The sequence below is a fragment of the Lichenostomus cassidix genome, chromosome 12 (assembly GCF_008360975.1).
Source record: "Lichenostomus cassidix isolate B80296 chromosome 12, HeHo_3.0, whole genome shotgun sequence".
Taxonomy (NCBI): domain Eukaryota; kingdom Metazoa; phylum Chordata; class Aves; order Passeriformes; family Meliphagidae; genus Lichenostomus; species Lichenostomus cassidix.
In genome coordinates, this window is record NC_139493.1 from 3,764,245 (window position 1) to 3,787,842 (window position 23,598).

Here is a 23,598-nt window from a genome sequence, read left to right on the forward strand (position 1 = left end):
CAAAGAGGCCGTACAAGTCGAGCCGTAGAAACAGCAGAAGCAATCCAAAAGCGGATTAAAAAAAAAAAAATTTAACAAAGTGTTTGTGATCTCAGGTTGGTAGTCTGGATGAGGGAGCAGATATAACTGCTATATGTATGCTTATTTCCAAAGAAAATAACTGCAAAACATTTCCACCTATGCCATGAGCACTCAGGGCTTGTGTTTCTCCTGCTCTGTGTGACAGCCATCTGTTGGTGTTACAGCAGGGCTGTGGGGCACCATCCTCGCCATGCCGTGTCCCCCAGGCATCACCAGCCATAGGGAGAGGCAGGGCTTGGTCTAGGGTATGTTGTTGCAGAAAAGTGGATTAAGAAGAAGAGCTCTGAGTCAGCCCCTGGGGCCGTGGCCGTCGGTCGGTGAAGCGCCAGAGAGAGACCGTCTTTGTAGTGTTGTTTTTGGTACCGGTTTCACGTTGCGCGCTCATGGTATGAATCATGATGGTTACGAGGGTGATTTTCCCTCAAGAAAACAATCCCTCCCCCAAACAATCGTGGAGCCACCCTTTTGGACACTCTGCGTGGATGGCTTTCTGTCTGTCTGTCTGTCTGTCCTGAGGTGGTCTTCCACTGCAGGCTTGGGGTGGGAAGGGAGAGCGGCACTCAGCCAAAGCACATCGGAGGCTCGTCCTCCATCTGTGGCCAGGAGTTTCCCGTTTTCCTCCTTCAGGAGCAGGCTGGCTCCTGGATGGGGGAGGTCTGTAAAATTCGTGCAAATCTTCTAAATAAAAGACACATAGGATACCCCGCTTTCCCTCTGTCACTCCTTCCCTGCATCCCAAATAGGGTAATGCTTAGAAATGCATCCAACCTCGAGTTCAAAACGGATCGCTTACCCGTGTTTCTTGAACAGCTAATTTTGCTGGCACGTTATTATTCACCCTCTGCTATTTTCACACTGTGACACAAAACTAGAGAGAAGAAGAGATTGAAATTTTGACCTGTACGTTATCCTGATACCTGAGATGCCGTGTTGATATGAGAGTATCTTTACCACAAGGACTTTCTTGGTGGTTTTAGAGATCCCGGTGTGAATAAGTAGAAAAAAAGCAGAACTAATAGCTAAAGAAGCAAAAATATTTTTTTCTTAAAGAAATTGATTAACATGCAAATATGTACTGTATGCATATTAAATACCATTTCAAAATGTGATGGGCAGGAAGCATAAGTGATGCCATTTGGTTTTGTGGCATCAGTGTGGGTTGATTAAGGGGGTGGGGATAAATTTTGGGGATTATTGATATAGCATGAGTAGAGCCAGATGGTTGTATTACACATCTTTTGTGTTCTTGTTTGCTTCTTAAAGCAGTTGCAGAATTTTGCCCTGGGCAAAATTTACTCTTCACTCGCATGTTCCCCTGTGAATTTACTTTTGACAAAGTAGTTCACAAAGAGGGGAAATGCTGTGCCCACAAACTCATCTCTTCCCTTCACATTTGTGAAGCCAACAGCCCCCTACTTCAGAAATATTTTGTAACTTGTGAAATAAATTAGCAGTAGGTGCAAGTTTAGAGTGTGTGTGTGTTGGGTATCGCTCCCCCTCGGTGTGCAGTATTGATTTACAGAGAGTGCCGTTTTTTAGATTTCCCTTGCGGTGTTTTGAAGAAGAAACTGTGGAAATGGCAACCAGTTCGGTTTAATGCGCTACTTATGTAGTATTCTTCCATTAAAGAAATGTTGTCTTAAAGATTAATGAGCTAATTTTTCCGCTACTCGTTTTTTATTTTAAGTTTTGAGATTGTGGCATACCTGATTCATGTGATCAAAAACACATACTTTGTGGTATTCAGGTTGAGTGGGAGAAGGTTGTGCTAGGTAGGTGTTTGTGACATTTGTTGGAACTGCTTATCACCGGAACCACCAAAATTTACATGTGTTTGTTATTTCCCTTTGAAAGCAATTTTTTGTTTCCCATAAAAAGATATTTTTTTGTAAAGGCTTGGTAAGAAAGAATTTATGTCTTTCTTGTGCTTCGCACCAGTTTTTGTGGGTGTGTAACTCCACTGACTTGGATGAGGTTACTCCCAGCTTACATTGCTCCTGCATGATGAGTTCCCTCTACATCTGGCAATTACAGTGGAAACAGTCCTGCTTGTAAACATGTTTTGTCTTCTGCCTGTGTCCCCGTGTGAAATGTGTGTTTGCAGCAGGTAAGGGGGCTCACCTTGCTCGTGGTGGTGGGACTTTTACTGGGGACCAATTCACGCTGACGCTGATTCTGTGGCCTCATGTCTGCATCCCCTCTCCACACAAAGCCGAGCCCCATGTTTTGCCCAGACTGGGAGCAGCAGCTTTGGGCCCATTTTTTAGAACTAGTGCTTGATGTGGAAATGGGATGGGCAGCTCTGACCCCATTGAAATCTCTGAGTAGTCCAGTCACCAGTCTGAGACCAGAGCAACTTACTCTTCATAATGCTGCCATTGTGCTCATCCGATCTGATCAGTTCTGGAAATGTTTTAGTAAGTCTATCTTACAACATTATAAGAAGATAATCAGCTGCCTTAGAAGGTCCCCATCTGGAGTATATAGTTCTTTTACTGAAAGATGTTTTGCCTTTCCGAGATAGCTCTCGCATTTCATCATCTGTTGTGCAGAGATGAAGTGCATATGAAAAGTCAGTGACTCTGAATCCATCTGTTGTTATTATTTTCCACTGATAATTGGCTTGAACAATGAAATGTCTGTGTCTGTAGCCTTTGAAACTGTACACCCTGTTTATTTTCTGGAGGTCTTGCTCCACTCTCCCCCCCCTGCTTTTTTTTTTGTTTGTTTTATTTTCGGGGTTTTTTTGTTTCATTTTTCTCTCAAGCTCATAACTAGTGGAGCTTGCATGAAGATGACATCTTTGACTCTGTGCATCAGTATGTGTCACTCAGCATCTAAAGCTTGCCTGCCAATTTTTGTCAGGGTCCTGTGTCTGTGCTGTGTGAGTGTAGAGCAGGCTTACAGCAGAAAGACTGGCAGATCCAGAGTTCATAGATATCTTACCTGAAATGTAGTATTTATATCACTTTCTCTATTAAAATATTAATTTAGAGACCAGTATCTAATACCTATGGAATTAGATACTACCTGTAATTGTGTAATATATTCAGTTGCATCCAGTTTTGCACGATGCAGGGTATTAATATTGGATTCCACTAACAGCAGTTCCATTAGCTTGCTCAACCAGTATGAGATATATATGAGCAGGGAGGCATAACTACCAGCCAGAACTGCCAAAACAGTCATTAGAAGCTCCATTGGGATGGACAAAGGCTTTTACACAGTGATATACTGATTAAATTTTGTTCTATGGTTTATTTGCATCAAGGTTAGATTGGTATCATCTATGTGAACCGTATTATCTGACACCTTATTTGGAAGGTCATTTCAATGTAAAAATGGTGAACAACACAGGGGCTCTAAAATTTCTTGCAGGATTCTTTCATGGAGGATTTTTATCCTGTTAGGCTTGACTGGCTCATGTTGTCAGTGTTTTTGTGCTTTAACCTGGTGAGTTTATCCAAGAAAAAGTAAAAACTCTCTGTGTACCGTACAAGTACTTAGTGGAACTGAACACGGTCGATCCCCATTAAAACTGTGAGTTATATCCAGGATCCTTTGAAATAATCTGTGACACATGCTTAAGAATCCAGTAAATGTGTGTTGCATCTTTTAAAGGCTGAATCTTCCTGTGTCTGCCTGTGTGTAAGTGCTCTTTCAGAATGAAATTTCGGGGCCGGACGCAGTCGTGTCGTCCATGTTACGCTGTAGTCTGGAGCACCAGAGGAGTATAATCTTATTTGTGTTTCAATGGCAATCATTTAATACTGCAAGTTATTAAAAAATAATTAAATTACCAAAACCAACATGTAGCTCGGACTTACAATAAAGGTCAATGTGATTTGACTCCTTAAGTTAGGAAGGGACACACTGGTGAATTCCAATTGCTTTAAAATTGTGCTGCTTCATTCTATTTTTCGACTGGAAGGATAAACGAGACTGAAAAATAATTTATTTCTCTTAAAGGAAGAGTAAATCACAGTATATAATTACGTATATTCAATTATAATAATAAATGTTTGGATGTGTTTGGTGGTTATCACAGTCTCTAATTTAGTTGTTTTTTGAAGTAAATATAGTTTGGAGGGGTTGTTTCATGAGAGCAATATTTTGAAAATAAGGTTTTTAAGGAACACTTCAGAAATCTCTTCCCTTTACCCAAATAAACTAGTAAATAGGTGTGCATTATGTGGTGATTCCTAACAGCTAAAATAGGTCTGTGTCTGGAATGTCTTTTATATAGTAAACAAAACAGGGGCAGTAAAATGCAGGTTTAATCTGTCAACTCAACCAAAAGTGTCTGTATTTATTTTAAATCCTTGTTAAGGGAAGGCCGGGCCAGGACTGTATTGGATTTCAGTACAGTTAGTGAAAATTAATTTTACAGGTGGTGTTTGGTTGTGTTTCTTCTGCTCTGGTGAGATGGGTGGCTGAGCCAAAGTGGGCACAGCACACGATTCAGCTCTGTGCCAGAGCCATGCTTAGATTAGAAATGAACGTTTGGCGTGGAGTTGTTGGTGCTGTTGTTATTTACTATCAGAGGAGCAGAGCGTTTAGCGCTATGATTTGATTTGATTTTGCAGCTCCTATCCCCTTAAACAAGCTGTGTAGCTTGTCAGAGATCAGGACAGGTAGAATGCACAGCAGGCGTCTGATTTGAGCCAGTTACTCATTTGCTGAGTGTTTGTGTTTATGCAAAGGGGCCTCTTCCTGCATATTTAATCTAGAGTAAGGCAGTGGCTTTTGTTGTGTTTAGACCACATACCTTCAGTCCTTCCTTACACTGCAGCCAGTGTTGAAGCACAGAAAGGCTGGATAGTCAAAAGTGCTTTAGTGTTTTCAAACTCTCAACTTTCTGCAGTTGGTTGGGAATTACTGTACAGCTCTTAAGCCTTTTTCTTCCTCATTAATGGGTAAGTTTGCACTCGGTAGAGAAAGATACTTTTGTTTCTGTTCCTTTTTATAAATGCACAAAATGTTTGTTTGTTTGTAACTGTCCAAACCTCCTTGAGCAACACTGGTCCGCTGAGGGAGTTTGTTGCAGGGAATTAGATCAAGAATACAGGTGTTTCTGGAATATACTTCTGAATCAAGTACTAAATGGCATATTGCAATAGGCAGGTATTTGTGGGGCGGGGAAGTGGGGGGGGGGGCGACTGAGTTCGGTGTTATTATTCTTTGTACTAACAAATCCTGTTTTGTAACTGTCCTGAAGATAATGCTTCCATTGTTAGCTAAAAGCTTTCAAACAGTGAGCAACGCAGAACTGCAAAAGAAGCAGCAGGAAAAAAAAAAAAAGGGGAGGAGGAGGAGGGGGGGGGAAAAAAAAAGCAACCCTCTGGTCTTTATTGTTTCCTTTGCAAGGGTCCTCACTCGAATGTCTGCGCTGTAATAGGGAGGTTTTTCTTATGTGGAAATTGAATCGTCTCTTCATTGATATTAATAGCACACTAGAGATGTTAGCCATGATGCAGAGTACCAGAGCTGTGGAGTAGGAAACCTGATATTGCAGGGGGAAAAAATGACAGTCCTATTGCTCCTCAGTGTGGGAGACATCCCTCCCCGAGAGCGGAGTTTGCATAATGGCATCCTGCCTCAACTATTTACTTATAGGTATTTTAATCTCGGGCTCTTTCTTTTAGTACAGGCGTAATTACTGTCGCTCGCTCCTGCACTTATTAACTGCGCAGCTCGCTTTCTGATTCCGTCTGGACAAATTAGTTTTAAAAATGACTTTGGAGAGAATCGGTGCGGTGTGCCTGCACAATGTACACAGTGTGTACGTAATGTGTGCTGGGCTGGGAGAGCGTCGGGGTCCGACGGGAGGGAATTGGCATCAAAAATTAAAGAAAAGACGACAAAGGGCACGTCTTGGAGGCTGAGGGTTGAAGCACAGACAGCGCTTGGAGAAATGTGGAAAATGTGCGGCGAGGCCAGAAGTAGTAGTTTTGGTTCCCAATTAACTATTTCCTTCGTTTGAGTAACTCCTCTCAAACAGAAGAGTGTGCTGTTCCACCACATGTTGGAAAGTGTGAGAATCTGAATAAAATTTCATCAACCTTATTAAAATATGTAGGGACTTTGGTCTTCTTGGGTACGAATCAGCCTACAGACTCAGAGGCATTTATTAACAATAAGACTGCTGAGGTTTTTTAATAACAAAATTACAAATACCGTGTCTAATTGTAAGTGTATTACTTTTATGCACCAGTTAAAAAAAAAAAAACTTTTTATAAGGAAAAGTACCTCAGTCAAAGCACCTCGTGTGATTAGTGCTATTGTATTCTTAAATTTTGATTGATAGAGATAATAGTTTTCACTTAAAAATACAGACAGGTACTTTAACTTTCCATGACAATAGCTATTTGCATTTCTTTTATCTTTTTGTTTAACATTTGTGGGGGTTGGGACGGATTTGATTATTAACTCTTATTGCACACTGAGGTAAATGCTAAAACAAAGCTTTTGTTAAAGCTTCAAAAGGTAAAACAGCAAATATTGTTTTTAGGCTTCAATATTTAAAGGCTGTTAAAGGATACCTCGAAAATATTTTCACATGACCACGACCAGGAGTGTCACTCGCCTGCCAGGTAAGGGACGGGACGGGGGTGGCGGGGGGGGGCTGTGGCGGGGAAGTGTCACCGAGCAGCGCCGGGGTCACCGCACAGGGGGGGCGATGTGTCCCCGGGCTGTGTGTTTGTGTGCGGAAAGTGGCGTTCAGCAGGAGCACCAGCCCTGCCCGAGGCCCCGGGGTGAAGCCCGGCCGGGCAGCGGCGGGGCCGGAGCGGAGCGGAGCGGCGGGACTGACCGCAAGGAACGGACAGCGCTCTGCCCGGCCGCCCGGACAGGTCAAGCTTCGGCGGCACAGTTGTAGCGCAGGCAGAAAATGGTTAAGGCTGGCACTGAGGCACGGGGAGTTATTTTAAGACACGGGGAAGATCTGGCGATAGGAGCCAGGCGGCGGCGTTTGATGGCTGGCTGTGGCTCCGGGAGATGGTGGCCCCCGGCTCGGGGAGGTGGGACGTGGCTCAGGGACACGGGGTGTGCCTCGGGGATGGCCTCTCCTTACCTGGCAGGCTGGGTGGCTCCTTCACCTGGGATGGATGTGGTGAGGGCCAGCGCTGTCACACACGGGAGGCTGACAAGCCATCCATCAGTCAGAGATGCAGGAGTGAGCGATCGCGGTGCAGATCCCGTGTTGGAAGCGAGCTGTTCCCAACTTGCCTGCGAACTGCACCCGAGTGTTCCCTGAAAGAGCTGTTAAAAAGCGGGGGAGGAATGGATCGTGATTAGTTTTGTAGATTTGGCTTGCACCGAGCTATTCTTTTCCAAGGTTACGGTGGACTGGAAAGGTAATATTATTTTGAAGGAGCAAATGTGCTGTGCGTAGCTTTGTCCTCGTGCTGCTATTTATTTTTATTTTATTCTATTTTATTTCTGTTTGGAATAAATAATAAGCACCAGCCAGAGATTCTGAACAGCCTGCTAATGACTGAAAATGAAAATACAGTATGATTTGCTCCCTCCTTCCACTGAGAAGCAGCGAGGTAGTGAGCATTGATATCCCTGTGTTTTGGCCTGTACCAAATCCACTTCCCCCTCTTCAAAGCGAGGTGGAAGAAGTGCACTTAGTCTCTCACAGTTTTACTGTTCCACCTGCATTTCACTTTCCGAGGAGGTGGTAATGACTCCTGGTATAGAAAATCTCCTGTGCCATGCCTCCTGAGATTTAATGTATGCTGCACGATAAAAAGTGGCCAGAAAAAAAATTTCTCTCTCTGATTATTTGAAGTCTTTATTTTAATATATTTTTTTTCAGGTTGCTAGATAACTCTTTAAAAATAACAACAAAACTGAAGAGACAACTACCGACTGTCCTGAAAGCAATTCTACACATGATTTGTGTGTTATTAGTGCAAGTAACCTGACTGAGTGCACTGGGTGAGGAAAGTAAGCTGCGTGCAGGACTGGCCCACGAGTCTGCCTGGTACCAGATGTTGCTCTCCACAATTAGTGTACATCCTGTACTTTCAGAATTAGTAAATACCAAATAAAAAAACATTTATGTTTTACTCTTACAAATGTACAGTTGATAAAATCACAGGCTGCGTCTTTTCCTGCACAGGACAAGAAAAGAATGATTATGAAAATAGTAGGACATATTTCATATTTCAGCCTGTGTGCAGCTGAATGTGACTCAGGGAGTTTTGAAGGGAAAGCAACAGCTGTATTAGGTGGTTACGGTTCACTTTATTTAGAAGAAATTACTGCACAGAAGTGCTTATTTTGGTGATCAGGTTTTGGTATTTTAAAAATTTCAGGAAGATTTTTAGTAAATATTTTAATCAGACACATGAAATACATTTCAGCTGGTCTTATATAAGAAAAATAAATCACAATCTAATTTCAGAACCAATTTTTTTTTGTGCTATCAGGTGAGGGTGCATGTGTCTGTATTATCTTTTTTTTTTTTTTCTTTAAATAAAAGTGTGCTTTCTAGGTAGTGAAGGGGAGATTCCTGTGCTGCTTAGGTTTCCTATAATGAATTGTAGGCTTCTCAGGGCTGGGACACTGACAAAAAATTGTATATGCGTAATTCTGAGCAGAGGAGCTGGTGTTCTACTTTCCTGTGTAAAATTACTCAGAGCCAATTTGTGTGGGATCAAGGTCTTGGCTAATCTATTTTTGGCTATACCCAAGGCTGTTCTCATTTAGATATTAGTAAAAATGTTAGAGTTTTAAGTAGATTTTCACTCTGCAATGGTCAGTGTATTTTCTATATTACTGGTTAAATTTGGCTTTGCAGTGATCACTTGGAGTTAGGGCTCCATCCTGCAGCCTCCCTGGAATGACCTCGCTGCCCTGAAGGAGGAGATCACTAAATCAAATAAATGTTGTGGGATCAGAGGAGTTACAAGGTCCAGCCCAACAGCAGGTGCAGTGGCAAAGCCTCTGATCTTTGCTTGGTCCCTTGGTAGCAGGTAGATGGAATGGACCTGATCCAGGACAGTAGCAGAGCTTTCTGTTAGAAGAGGTTATGGCACTGGCTCAGGTCGTGATCTTTTTTAAATTATTGCTGTATTTCCAAAATCCTGCTGAAAACACTGTTTTAAAAAAGTATCTTTATGTCCAGGGATTTAAAAATATGTGACAGTTATCCATCTCACTGGTGGGTAAACTGAGGCACTTGGTGAACAGACCTGACATTTTCAGGAATATCTGGTAAAATCTGTGCAGGGCACAGAGTTTTGCTTGGACTGCTCCTTGTGTGGAGCATCAGTTGAGCCTTGGAGATGGCATTGAGGGTGCTTGGAGACCTTCCCTCAGCTCGTGAGGCAGCAGGACCAGTGCTGCTTGCTTGCAAAGTGGATTTTTGTTTGTGGTTTGGTTTTCTATTTTAATCATCTCCTTGGGGGGAAAATATGAGTGTAGCGAAATGTCTTGCTTTTGGTAGGATGGGATTTTTTCATTGTTTGCTCCACACACACACTTAGTGTTGATGGTACTTTGTGTTTATCTTAAAGACAGCATGATGGAAGGAATGTGTGTTGCCTACATCAATTCGCTCAGCCGTATAAACATTTTCAGGAGGAAAGTCTGTATTTGTGTTTCTACATTTTGAGATACTCAACTTTTAGACTATTAATGAGAAATCTTCGCAGGTGGGAACAGCTGTTTCTGCTGCTCATTTTAACTTTAATGGTACATAATCCATATTTTTGAAAGCCAGGTAACATATAGCAAGAGTTTGATAACCAGAAATTAAAGCAGTCTGGGTTTCAATCAGGGAGTAATTTGTGAGGAGAGCTGAGTCCTTCTCAGCCCTCTGTAGACCCTGTTAGTCTCCCACCAGCTGATTTTTGGTCTGAATTGCCTTGGAGTGTGTTTGGTTCATACATGAAAAATGTGTTTAGAAAATGATACCTGCCTTTTTCAGCACTGCCCAAAGAGATACTGAATGCACATTTTATGCAAACATGTAATTTTCAGCAGTTTCCTTAAAAAGTACATTTTAAGATGGTTCATTTGCTATCATGAAGACTCAGGGTAGAAATGAAGTCTGCTTGCCAAAATACTGCCAAAATAAGGATCTGACTGCCAAATACCCAGAAAATTTATAAAACAGATAAATATGAAAAGAGGTTTAAAGTGTCAAACCCAAGATAACCCCTGCAGCAAAGCAGGATAAAAGCCTTTATTGTTGCTAATCTAAGAGCACATCACATGTCGGAGGTCATGTATTTTACATAAAAGATGTATTGTTTTACATACTCTCAGGAAGGTGAGCCCTGACCTATTATGATGGAGTAGTATTATGTCCTTTGCAGTGCAGAATCAGGAATGTCTTGTATGTGTACCTCAGCTAAGCACACAGGGCTTCCTATACAGCAGACATGTACAAATTTTGGCCCCTGATATTCTGGTAGTGCATTGCAAGAACTGTGAAAAGCTTCTCACCCAAAACATAAAAAAATAAAAATGAAGTGCCAGTGAGCAACAGATAAAACCAATATTCATTTCATCTCAAGGTAACCTTTTTTCTCCCAGCTAAAAATAATCAGGTTTCAATGGTAAAGAAGTAATGCCTCGTTCTCATTGTGAAAACATTTTTCCTTCCAAAATAAATGGCAAATGAGTTAATATTCTTTTGAAAGAACTTAGTGAAGATTCTGATTTTTCCCAGAGGTTGGTAATTTTACTGCTTCAGTAAAAAGCTTCACCTAGTGATGTAAATAGCACAACTAACCATTTGGTGAGTTTCACAAACACCCCCAAAACTCCACATCACTGTGTGAATTTTATGAAATGGAGTTTCACGTAGCTCTGTCTTACACATCCACATGTCACTGACTTTCCGTTTCGTATGAAGTCATCTGTGTCACCAAATTATCGCATCTTTCTTTCTGTCTATATTACATACTGCTCTGTACCCCTGCGGCAGAAGATCAACATTTCAGTGAAATTATGTTATAATTTTACTCTGTTAAGGTATTTGGTCAATTGGTGTGGAATTAATTCTGAATGCTGTTAGTGGTTTGAGTTAGTAACTTGATCTAAATTAATAAACAAATGTTTTTCTTTTCTCTTGTACCATATGTTGATCCCAATTACATGAACAGAAAGTGGCAGATTGTCATGTTTCTTAAAAGATTACATACTCTTTTGCATAAGAGAGAGTACACAAGATGCAGTAATATACAGGGTAAAAAAAACCTACACGTGCTGTTTTCTCCCTCCTACTTTTTATAAAGATACACTTTAATTATTCCTCCTTTTAATACCCACTGCTCTCACCACCTTGGCGTACTTGGCGTGCTCTTGGTAATGCTTAATGAGAAGATATCCCAAGACAGTAAACAACTTTTTGAATTAGGAAGATGCAGCTAGTTCTAAAATCTCATCTAGGACCGTGTCTCTATGGAAAAGGATGAGAAAAAAGAAAGGATCCAGAAGATAAAATAGCAGTGGTTACAAATGGGCTTAAAATGCCTTAAGTAGGAGAACCCATTCAGACAACAGTCAGATTTCTGAAACAAAGAACTGAACTCATTTATTATTCAAACTGAAAATAGATTGATAGACATCAAGATTAAGAAAGTTTATGTTAGAGAACAAAGATGTCTCATCTCCATGGGGTTTTTTGCTCCTCTTTTTTTCCTCCCAAAGACCAAGTTGTTTGTGCTGAACTGAAGAACTTCATACTAGCTGGTACTGATAAGCAGCAGTCCTGTGACCTGACTGTTTTTATTAACTCTCTCTGAAAGTCATTCACCATTAAACACGATTAGATCCATTTGTTGCTGTATTTATGTTTGCACTTGCAAATGTGGTGCCAATGAAAATGCTTTGGGTGTTGTTGCTGACACTGACCCGGAGTCACATGTGTTACCTCCTTTCTCTGCAGGGTAAGAAGAGTGACCTTTTTGGGTGGCTGTAACTGAAGATTGGTTTACAGGAGCAACTGAAGAAGGTAAATACAAATATACTGTTTTTCACAGTTTCTGAATTCTGTCTGAACAAAGGATCTAATCCTACAAACCCCAGGACTGTACCTTAGTTGCACAAGTAAAGGCTTTTCTGGCAACATGGATAAAGTTTGCAGCATTGGGCTTGGAGCTTTTTGAGCCACTGCTCTGCTTTAAAACTCATATTTTGCCTGGGAAGCCAGTGGTTCAGGTGTCCAGTTGCATTTGAGGAGCAAGGCCAGAAAGATGCACTTTTGGGCTTTCAGACATGTTCTGAGAAGGCTGTTCAGTAACTGGGCAGAGCCTGTGTGGTAGTGGGAAGACTCTGCTCTGGGTGGCCTTTTTGGCAGCTCCATGGTCCATGGATGCTGGGCTGGGAGAGGCTGGGAGAGGTCCCTTTACTGAGGCAAATCCCTGGGGAGTGGTCAAGTCAGCTTCAGTGCTCCTTCATCCCAGGCTGAGACACTCCTGGATTTACAGCAGCACGTCGAGCAGAGCAGGAGAGCAAAATTTAGCTGCTAATTTGATTGCTTATTATCACTGCAAAAGTTAAAACACATGCTTTTTAGTCTTTTGGAACGCAGCAAAAAGGAAAGAAATATCACTCTCTGCAAAATGATTTTTTATTTAAAGCAGCGTGAAAGTCCCTTGCTTCTAAATTAACTCCTTGCCTCTCTTCTGGTCCAAAGTTTCAAGTTGGGAAGGAATATTAACATCACAAAAGTGGTGATTCACAGAATTAACTTGCAGAAGAGAAGAGTAACGCAGATCAGTGTTTGGTACTGAAGGGTGTCATCTGACTGAGGTTCATATGGCTGCTTTATAATCACCTTCTTTCAGAAATTAATAGTCGGTTAAGCACCATAGCAACAAGCAACACTGATGTAAGCGTTGAGCAGTGGCTGCTGTTCGCTGTGATGTCAGTGCTCGTTAGTGCTGTTCTCTTGACCTTGTTTGAATATAAAATGGTGATTTCATTTTAAACTTAGAATTTTACAGAATGACTAAATGCATTGGAGTGAATTAGAGCTATTTTTATTTTTAATTTTATTAAAATGTACTTGAAGGGGGAAAAAATGTCCCTGTTCTCTTCTGTTTTAAATTAAAATAGATCTGAGGACGATCTGGGATTTTTTTTTTCAGTTCTTTGTTGCCAAAAATATCTATTTAGTTAGGATGAAATTCATGAAGTTCAAGTGAATATTGCAATCCTTGGCCATGCTAGTGGTGTATGTCAGCTATATGATATATGCCTCTCTTCAAGATCTGAATATTACTGTTTTGTTTTGGTTTTCTTTATGGTGGAGCCCATGGAGTATTAGATGTATTTCAGCTATTGGAGAAGAAGCAGATCCTGCAGTTTAAGGAGATAGTGGTTCCTTGCTCTGCAGTGTTGTTCTTCCTTTGAGTTTTTGTTAATAAAAGAAGAATTTGAAGTCCCATGTGCATCAGGGGGCCTCAGAATTAATGGGACTCTTGTTCCTGGTTCATGTGTGGCCATGAGCTATGTGACCCCTGAAAATTAGGAATTTTGGTAGTGTTAAATACAGGAAACTACCTTTAGATTCACCTGAAGCTTGTTGGCTGTGTCTCCAAAAACTGATCTGTTTTGTACTACTGCCATCAGTGCACCACTCAGCCACACATCCCCTCTGTCACTCATCCTTCAGCAGAAAGAAGATTGCATCATTCACAGAACATATCACTGGAAAAGACCATAGGATTTTACAGTCTGACCTCCTGCATATTATAGGTTATTAATTCTCACCCTTGAACAGAGCTGATAAACAGAGTTCAGCCAAACTCTGTTTCCTAGAAGCTGATCCAGGCTCAGTGGGGAGACAGTGAGGACTGGAGAACCATGGGTCAGTGATGGCGTGTGCAGGTGGATATGTGTTCAAGGATATGTTTTCAAACTGCTCAACAAAACTGAAAACTGAATGGAAAACAAGTTGTTCAATGTGTTTTTTGACGTCAGGCCTTATTTCTCAGAGAAGGTTTGGCTCTGTCCTGCTTCCACCGCAGTGAGGGGTGCACTTTTAAAGGAAAACCTATTTATTGCAGGATTGGTCCATAATCTTGCAACATATTTCATAAAATAAAGCCATAATGAATGATATGTGGTCCAAGAAACTGGATGTCAAATTTAAACTGGGCGAGAATTGAAACTGCCGAGATAATAAACCATGAGAATAGGAGATAGCAATGGAAATAGTGATAGAGTCCTAATTAGAGCAGTGCCACTGAAACAGGGAAGGTTAAGGGTTTGGTTGATTGAGTTTGAGCTCAATTGCTTGATAGCTTAATTTCAGGTGAAATCCCATCTCCTGAGTTAGCGGTTAAGCCGCTCAGAGCAGTTGCAGAGCAGGACTCTACTCCTTGAGGAGCAGCCGAGTGGCCCTGGGCATCCCAGCCCTGCATGCTGCCCTGGCCTCGGGCATGCGGGCTGGGAGGAAGCTCAGAGCTGGCAAAATAGATTTTTATTCTGCGTGTTTTGTTTGCTTGCTTTGTTTTTTTTTTTCCTGTGAGCTCCAAGGAGCTCTGAACAGAAGCACAAGTAACAGAACAGATACAGCAAGGGGCTTTGATGGTTAAACCTTCAGAATTAAGATGTTTACGTTCTCCTTTATTTAGCACTGTTAGGCATAATGCCTAATTATATGCCAGTTTTTCCTCAAAGTAAGAATTTGAAATGTTTGATTTGGGGAGAAGGCAGGGGAAATGTATTTTTACAGAATTATGGACAATAGTGTTAGTTTTCCAGGAGCAGTCATTTGTTTAAATGTAGTAAAAGCATTTTCAATAATCAAACAGCATTCAGTGAGCATTGTAAATCAGGGATAGCTTGCATGCTGAAAAATTGAAAAGTACAAAACATGCTACTAAAATTGTACATTATTGATAACAAAAGGCACATGTAGACTTTTAAGATAGCAAAGATAGAATCCTTTACAAAACCTTTAACGGCAAAAAAAAAATTAACACAAAGGATTTAGCAAAGTTGCACTTAGTTTAAAATTTCAAATCTTAATGCTTGTCAGAGTTAAATGCTAATTAAATATTGATATTAAACCAGAAGCTGCATGCTGTAACTCAGAGCTGAAAGAGATGATCAACAGATAAATCTGTGGGTTTGAGCTTTAACTTTTTTATATAGGTATATTTTCTCCTCCTTTCCTTTCAAGCCAGGAGAAAGGTCAGAAGGACATTTTCTTCTAAGCTCAGTACAAAAAATGGATTGTGTAGTTGGACTATGTGAAAAACAAAGAGGACAAAAAAGAATTACTTTTTTCCAACTTTGTTTCATCAGGAAGAGAAATGATTCTCAAACCAGGTTGTCAAGTCGCTGTGCCATGTCTTTGCTGGCCATTGCAGGCAAAAGTCAAAACTCTGAAACAAACTTTTTCAGACACTTTTCTGCTTATGAAAGGCTCAGCAGTGCATGCAGTTTCTCCCCAGCACTTTTCCTTGCTGGTGACTTCCAGAAGATGTGCTGGTAATGTCTTTACTCCCGTTTTTTGTGTTGGCTTGGCAGTGGTATTTGTGCATCACGCAATGGGAAGTTGGTGGGATGATGTTCTCCATGGTGAATTTGGCTCCTTGACTCTTCTTGCTTTGGACCTAAATGTCTTGATGTATATTAGAGAGCAGAAACAGCCCCTGTCCCTAGAACATATGGTGTGCTTCTGAGTATGGGTCCTGTGACCTGGGTGCATTCACAATGAAGCCTGTAACAGAGCAGACAACATGGTTCTTGGACATTTTCTCCAATATTTCCTCTTCAATGGGCCCAAATTACATAGAGCTGTACTGGGAGCATTTTGCGTGAGTGCTTGTGTCACTCTCAGCAGGAAATAGGGACTGGGGACACAGACCCCATTGATCTCTGCTGCTCACTTGCTGGTGGGATGATAGTCCTGTAGCTGGATCAGTGTCCCTCAGACCACTTTAAAGACTGGATTTATTTACTTTTGGATTGCTGGGAGAACTTATATCCTAATTGTTAAGAACTTTGAGTTACTGGAAGATCTTAGGGTCAGACATTTTCTTAAGGTTCAAAGGTACAGTGTGGTGCAAAATGTTTCTGTAATCATTAGTAACAGAAATTACAGCATTACCTGCATGCTTTGGGGTAAACCCGAAAAAGTCTGTGTGGGGTCACTGGAAACACAGAGTGTTTGAAGACCTTAAATATTTGAATGAAGAGTTCAGTCCGGAGATGTGTGAAGCTGTGACTTTTCTGAAGCAATTGGGTCAAGAAGATGTAGAAAATAGATTAAGACATTTTGGGATAATTTAAGAAGTATCTGAACAAATCTCATTAACATGGCCCACTAGCTTGCTGTATTGAAGACTTCAAAGATCTGTCAGAGGAGTTCTTTCTGTGCTATTGTCTGCCAGCATTAGCAATCTCGAGAGAACATGTTTCTTTTGTTTTCTTTTGGCCCATTTAGCTTTTCTTCTTTTTCTTCTTCTTAATATTCCTTAATATCTTATAAATCTTCAAGTGGGTTGATAGAAAAATATGTTTCTCTGCTTTAAGATAGTCAGTAGCAGGTTTTGATCCTCTTATCTGATGCTTTTGGACCAAATCTTTCTGGTCTTCGTGAAGACTACTAAAGTGAGCAAGGTTTGGCCAGCATTTTGCATAATCCCACAGTGTTTCTCCTAATAATTTATGCAGATGTTCAGTGTGATCTTCAGTGAAGTACAAGTGCTGATTTGTTATAAAATCATGTTATAAAATCTGGAGATGTGAGAAAATTACTCCAGAAATAGAGTCTTATTGCATATTCTGTATTTTATTTGGTCATCTGTAAGGTCACTGCCTGTTGCCTTCTCCCACACCAGAAGTATATCTTCCATGATGTGTAAGTTATTGTTGTACAGTGATGGCAGGCATGTTTTACAAGTGTGACAAGACCAGTGATGTCAGTGGGCATTATGGGAGGCCACCCTTTTTATCTGGTAGCTCATCCTAGAGCTAGGGCATTAAAGAAAAAAAAAAAGATAAAAAAGTTATATTTTGGTCCTGCTTGCCTGCCCATATTTCTCATTGCAACATATGAAAGGATTTTTCACTCAGATAATGGCAGGAGCTTCAGGTGCCACCTCTGAGATGTTTAATTGTTCACTGTTCCTCACAGTGCAGTCTGTGAATTTTAATTTGTGGCTCTCCCACCTCTGCTGCCCCTATACTTTTCAGTGTGTTTTGCGTAATATTGCCTAATTGCTCAAACGGGTAATTTCTGACTCTGAGCTCACTGTTTATTTTTTTAGTAGGGTAGCACAAACATTTGGACATTTGTAACTAAGACTCTGACGTCATTTCCATTGCAAACCATTAATATCCATAGTTTATAATATGGCTTTTCAAAATTAGATTTTTGCTGAAGTATGATGATCTTTTTTTTTTAAGAGTAGAATTGTTACCCCCCTTAAAAAAAAAAAAAGTAGTAAATTGGCATCTTTTGATTAATAGGTCTACTTCCTTCTCCTGTCATACCCTTTTTGTTAGTTTTGATAGCCCCTGTGTTTATCTATATTAGTTGTAATACAAGTGTTTCATCTAATCCTCTGACTTTTTAAGGGTTTGTGGGTCCCAGCATTGGAAGGAAATGTCTGTGGAAGGGCACAGCATTTCCTGCTCCTGGGGCACTTCCACCAATGGAACAGGGCCACAGAGTTGTGACATTACTAATTGTCTGTGAAGATCTTAGAAATAGAAAGTGCTACATTTAAAAGCCAACAACAGCATAAATCAATAATATGGCAATGAGAGCATTTCCTTTTTTTGGGGGGGGGGAATTTTTTTAACCCCTTTTTAGTTGGTTTGTGTTGCTTTATTGCTGTCATTCTTCTCCATTTAAATTTTATTTTAGTAATTGTGAAAGGGAATTTTATTTGGAAAATTTTGCTTCTAAAGATTTATTGAATGTAAATTGAACATTATTAAAAATGTTATTATTGGGAAAGAACAGAAGAATTATCTCTGAAAAAGTGCAAATTCATGTGCATCTTTGTTCCTCTTCAAGATCCAGTGTCCAGCAAGAAAAATGAGCTTTTATTGTTTGTTTCCTTTTGTTTTAAGGGGGAAAAGATAATTGCTTTTGGTGTTACTTGCTTAGAGTCCAAAGCTTTGAGCTCGGTTTTGGAGAACGTTAAAATAAGCCCACAGGAGGTCTTGTAAAAGTTGTAAGAAATTGTAAGCATGTCTGCTGAGTCAATTATATGAGACAAATTGCCATGCTAAGGCTGCAAGGTTCTAAACTTGTTATTTACTCTCTGCTGTCTTTAAACCAATTCATTTCTGCCTTCAATTTCACAGCAGATAAATATGTGTTTTGGGAGGAAAAAAAGATACTAATTAGACAAAATATTAGTTAAAATGGAAAGAATTACCTAGATTTTTGTTAATGGAATGAAAAGGAGAGTTGTCTGGCCTGTTGTTGTTTGCAGTGGTGAATATCTGAGAGAATATATTTTAAAAACACAGACTGGCTTTTTAAAGTTTCTCCTCAATGAGGCACAAATGCACAAGGCAATTTTTTTAAAGATAATTTGAATTTTACGAGTAAAGTTTTTTTTTTTTTTAATTACACATCATGAATCTCTGAGACCATTCACTATTCTTTTGAGTTCCTTAACCCTGCAATAAGTTTCAGAAAACTGCGTGAAGAACAGCGCAAATCCAACATGTGCATGGTGTAAATCCCATGTGTACAGTGTGTGCACGCTAAATCTCCCAAAACTCGTGCAGTCAGGGTGTCCTGTGCTCATGATCTGCAGGCCAGCTGGAGCAGTGCTGCTCCCTAAGCTCCACGGTTAACTCGCCTTGAAACACATCCAGAGCAGCCGCCGGATTTTCTAGATACTTGATAAGGTGAAAAAGTCCCCTAAAGTCCTTTTCCTCCTTTCCCAGCACAGAAAGCTCAGAGAGGAGCTGGGTAAATAGTTTGGGTTTCCTAGACTGGGCAGTGTTTGAAGCTGATGCTGTGTTGATTGCTGGGTGGGCAGGGCTGTGCTACATCCCCTACATCCCAGTGTCACTTGTGCTCCATCACTTGAGGAACCTGCCTTGGAAGTTGCCCTGCCAGAAGGTGCCAGTTGTCCTCTGAGGAAGGGAGTAGGGCTGTACCAGCTGTATGATGAGAGAACAGGGATCTGCAGACCCCAGAACACCTCCGGGAGTGGCTGGGGCTGTAGCTGTCCCAAGTCTCCTGCTCCCCTGCTGCTGCCCTTCCTGGGTGTGAAGTCCCCAAGAACAAGTGTGACCATGTCCACCTGCAGAGAGGATCAGCCCCCAAAAGACGGAGCATGGAGTTTGAGGTGTTCATGATGAAGCACAGCAGTGGGTGGGCTTCTCTGGAGGTTGTGTGGGAACCTGTGATGTGTGGGAGAAAACATCAGTGGGACTGTAAGTTCTTCCCCTAGGAGGAGGGAAGGGAAAAGGTCCCAACAAGCTTTGTGTTGAGGAGACCTCTTTAAAAACAACTGTAAAGAGACTTGTCCTGTGACATTGACATCCTGTCTGGTCACTGCCCATGAAGAGTGATCTGCAGCATCATCTGGGCAAGACCTTAGAGTATCTCTGCAGGAGAACTAGAGTTTATCATAGTTTTATATTGGGTTTCCCTCAGCGTGTAACTGGATGCATTAACAGTGACATGATCCCGGTGTGACCTGGACTTTAATGGGTTTGAACTTGGAACTGTTCAAACATTAAGAAAAAGCCCTCTCTCCCTGCATGTATTCAGCAGCTGCTTTTTATATGCAGAACCCAGAGCTGCAAAGGTTCACCGGTGGTGCATTTTCAACTTTCAGATGAAAAGGACTAAATAACTGCCAAAAAAACTGGGCTATTTCTCTCCCGATGCAGATGTATGACTGCCAGGACATGCATACATCAAAAAGACAACGTGCCTCTGAGCAGTTAAAAACCTACTGCTTTGTTTTGTTTTGCTTGAGGCAAACAAAGGGTCAACCCCCCCAGTCTTGGGAGAGGGTTTTTCCCTGTTAATGTGTCCATTGCACAGAGCCTGAGCCTACCAGACAGGATTTGGGGTTCATTTCCTACCCCTGCAGCTGACTCACTCCATGGCATGAGGACTGTTTGTTCTGGACAAAGCTTTCTTGGGATTTTTTTTTGACTTTACACTCTGCCAGCTGTGCATGATGTACCATCCAGAATATGCTCTTTATCCTGTGTCAGACCTTAACTGTGGCAACAAGGCAGTGATTTGATTTTCCTGTCTGCAACGAGAGCCAGATTTGCCCCTTGCCCTCCAGAGGGACATTGCAGGTTAGGTTATCTGCCTGCTGTGTGCTCAGGCAGCTCAGAAAGGTACAAATTGTTCCTTTAAAAAAAAACCAAACCAAACCCAAAGCAAAAAACTCCCCAAAAACCCAACAACAAACCAAACAAACCCTGCAAGGCCTATTTTTTTTGCCATTTTGGAAAGGCATCCCATTCCTCTCCTGCTCAGCCACACACCTAAAGCAGTTTCTTTACCAAGTTTCCGCTTGAAAGGAATTCTATTTACAAAGTTATCAGCTACCTGCAAACAGATGGGGGTAAGGGAAGGCCTCATCCCATCTTGGGCTCGTGTTTCACATGGAGCTCTGCAGTAATGATGGAGAAGTTAGTCACCTGCCAGCAGAGTCATTCCCATGGAATGATGATAGAGCGACCCGGAGTAAAGATGTCTCTTTGGAGAGCTGTTGACAGATTTACTGACCACCAGGTCAGACTGCATTGCCCTTTCTTTTTGGTATTATGAATTACTATGCATTGAGTTTACTTATTAAATTGTTAGCAAGCTGTTGTTGTGCCGTGTCCCTGTGGTGTCACCAAAGTCACCCTGCCTCACCCCTTCTCCCTCTGCTCCAGGGAATCCATCTCCCTCTCTTCCACAGAGTCACGACAGTGTTATGTTTCCTACATAATACTTTTCTTTAACTAGGGATGTAAATCCTTGGTCTGTAGATCCTTGGTTCAGTTTTTTCCTTAAAACATTAATGAGCATTTTTGGGTTTTTTGGGGGGGAAAAAAAAGCCATTAATGATGACATGGTATAAAAATGTAGCAGCTAAAGCATATGTTCTGTTGGTTTGCCTTGTCTTATAGGAACATCATTTTTGCACATCACTATTAACAATGCAAACACCCTGAAATGCTAATAGCACTAGTAAGCTTTTAATTCCATGGAATTTATTGCTTGCTGTATTTCCATGAATTTATAACGCTTTGATTCTTAAGAGCCCCATTTAATCAGTTTTGCCTGGCACAGAACATAATAAACAACTTGCTGGTGCTAAAGTGCCACATGGGGGAGGCTGCTAACAAGAAAGTTAAATGCTTCTGCCACTAGCAGTTTCTTCGCTGTATTTTTCATGAGCTGTTACTACCAGTAATGTACTTTGCTGGCTTTAGAGCAGTGGTTAAACACAGTGACAAACCAAACAGTGCTCCAGCGCTGTAAACACCCAAAGCAATGCCATTTTTGTTCAGAGTTACAGTTTAAACCAGACTTGAGGCTCAGTGTGATTTTATGGTGATCAGGGATTTTTTTTTTTCCGAAGGTCTTGCTTCTCTTGATAATATGGGGCTTTTAGGAATAACTAGTGAGTGCTATTGATCAAGAAAAACAATGTGGGGAGAGAGGGAGAGAAAAAAGAATTGAAATACCTTAAAAACAATTCTTGTTTGTTTATGCTGTTTGACCATCAAAGTACAAGAAGACTGTCTTAGTAGAAAAACACCAAATTATCAAGTGCTTTAAAGCAGAAAATGTCATTTGAGTCTCAAAACTGCACCAACTTTGTATAATTACCCTTTTAATTATCCCCAGTGGCCCATGAAATTTGTAAAATAGAGCATTGAGAGTTTGATTTACTTACATGTTGCACTTTAGTGTTATGCTCTTAATGAATATTGTTTAGTACTAATGTCAAGCAGAGATTGCTGAGTGCTATAGAGAGGTGCATACTGCAGAGCTGGGTATTCAGTGGGGAATTCTGGAAACTCCACCTTAAATGAAGAGTATCTATGTATCTAAAGCAATATGCTCTAATTTTTATTGCCTGAATGGAAACTATATTGATTTTATCCTCTGCATGCAAAGTAGTTTACTATATTTTCTTTATTTAACCATGCCAGAGAAGGAACCATTTTTAGGGCAATTATTTGCTTTTGTGTCAGCATCTTCCTTGTTATGGAGAATAGTTACATCCTTCCTCTGAAGGACCAGAGCATGGAAGCAAGCTCTTTAATTTGCCCTTAGGACCTAACTGGTTTAGCCTCTGGTAATGGAAATAACAGTAATCAATATTTGATGTGGGGTTTCTGTGGGGTATCCAAATATCATTTATTGCCAAGAAATTGCTGGAATAAGCTTGTGGGAAATGTAATCCAAAGTGTGGTCTGAAAACCCAGCTAAATTAAACAGGCATCTTCAACGGTGAATGGAAACATCAGTGAACAGCAAGAGTAAAAAGAAACAAAGCAGAAGTCTGAAGAGTTAGATAATAAGATATAATAGCTGGTGACCTCTAAATTATTGGTACAAATCTGAGCAAAGTGGAGACTCAACAGAAGGTATTTGCATTTGAAAATGGTCGTAAAATGCTTTCAAGGGATGGTCTGATCCTCAGGATCTCTCTGCTGACAAACTGGGGAGACTGGATACTGTGGGTGAATGGCCCTAGGCAGTATGGGCTGCCTCCCTCTTGCCTCACTTTCTTTCACCTTTTGAATTTTGCAAGTGTTAAGAGCACTCTCAGGTGCTGGGATGGGAGGCTGGACCAGTCGTACAGCTACTTTGGCATCTCTAAGAATGTACATTGCCAGATGCATCCAGAGAAAGTGGAAAATCTTAGGTCTTTTCCTAAATGACTTTGGTTCGTGTTTTCTTGCATTTACTTCTATGACAGTGTTGGTACTTCTCTTATCTAGCTATGAGCTGGATTCATTATTCTGCTGAACTCATGAGATTGCAGCATGGCTTCACATTTCACAGATCAGTTTTATTGAGTAAAAAACTCAGCTCTTAATTTGTTTTTCCAATTTGTAAATATTCCTGTACATTTGTCATTCATGTTGTTGATACACAAATACTGGAGGAGAGAAAAAACAGAAAACCAATGATTTTGCAACTTTCACATAGTTCAGAGAAAATTTGAGTTTAATTCCAACCTTTAAATGAATAACAAAAATCTGTTTACATCCCAAGGACCAATATTTTAAAATATAATTTTTTATTAAAGTAAGCAAAAGAGTGAAGTGTTTGGTGTACAGCTGAAATATGGGAAGGCAAATCCACATTAATTGTTTACGGACGCAAATTTCAGGGAAATGATTTCTGGAATTCTGAAATTTGAATTTATTTATATTTGAAAATATCTTGTTTAAAAGGAGCTGAAGGGAACAACCCATGAAGAGGCTAATTAAGCATTTCTCTATGATGCTGAGCACAATGGGGCTGCTTTTTCGTTTGTCCCGAGGCCCCGCAATAATAAACAAAATAACTGCTAATAATTGGGAGCCTTG

At 40.8% G+C, this 23,598-nt stretch overlaps 1 protein-coding gene across 7 annotated transcripts in view; it reads left to right on the plus strand.

The window, feature by feature from the left end:
• Positions 1-23,598, plus strand: part of FOXP1 (forkhead box P1) — a 377,497-nt gene that overhangs the window by 147,284 nt on the left and 206,615 nt on the right. For 4 of the 7 annotated variants that reach the window (XM_085072284.1, XM_085072295.1, XM_085072294.1 and 1 more), the window contains exon 3: positions 11,990-12,055. The gene's annotated coding sequence lies outside the window, so the exon portion shown is untranslated. Of the gene's footprint in view, positions 1-4,849; positions 4,998-6,592; positions 6,675-11,989; positions 12,056-23,598 lie in introns of those variants that run through there. The other 3 variants (XM_085072288.1, XM_085072287.1, XM_085072289.1) reach the window with 3 other exon arrangements.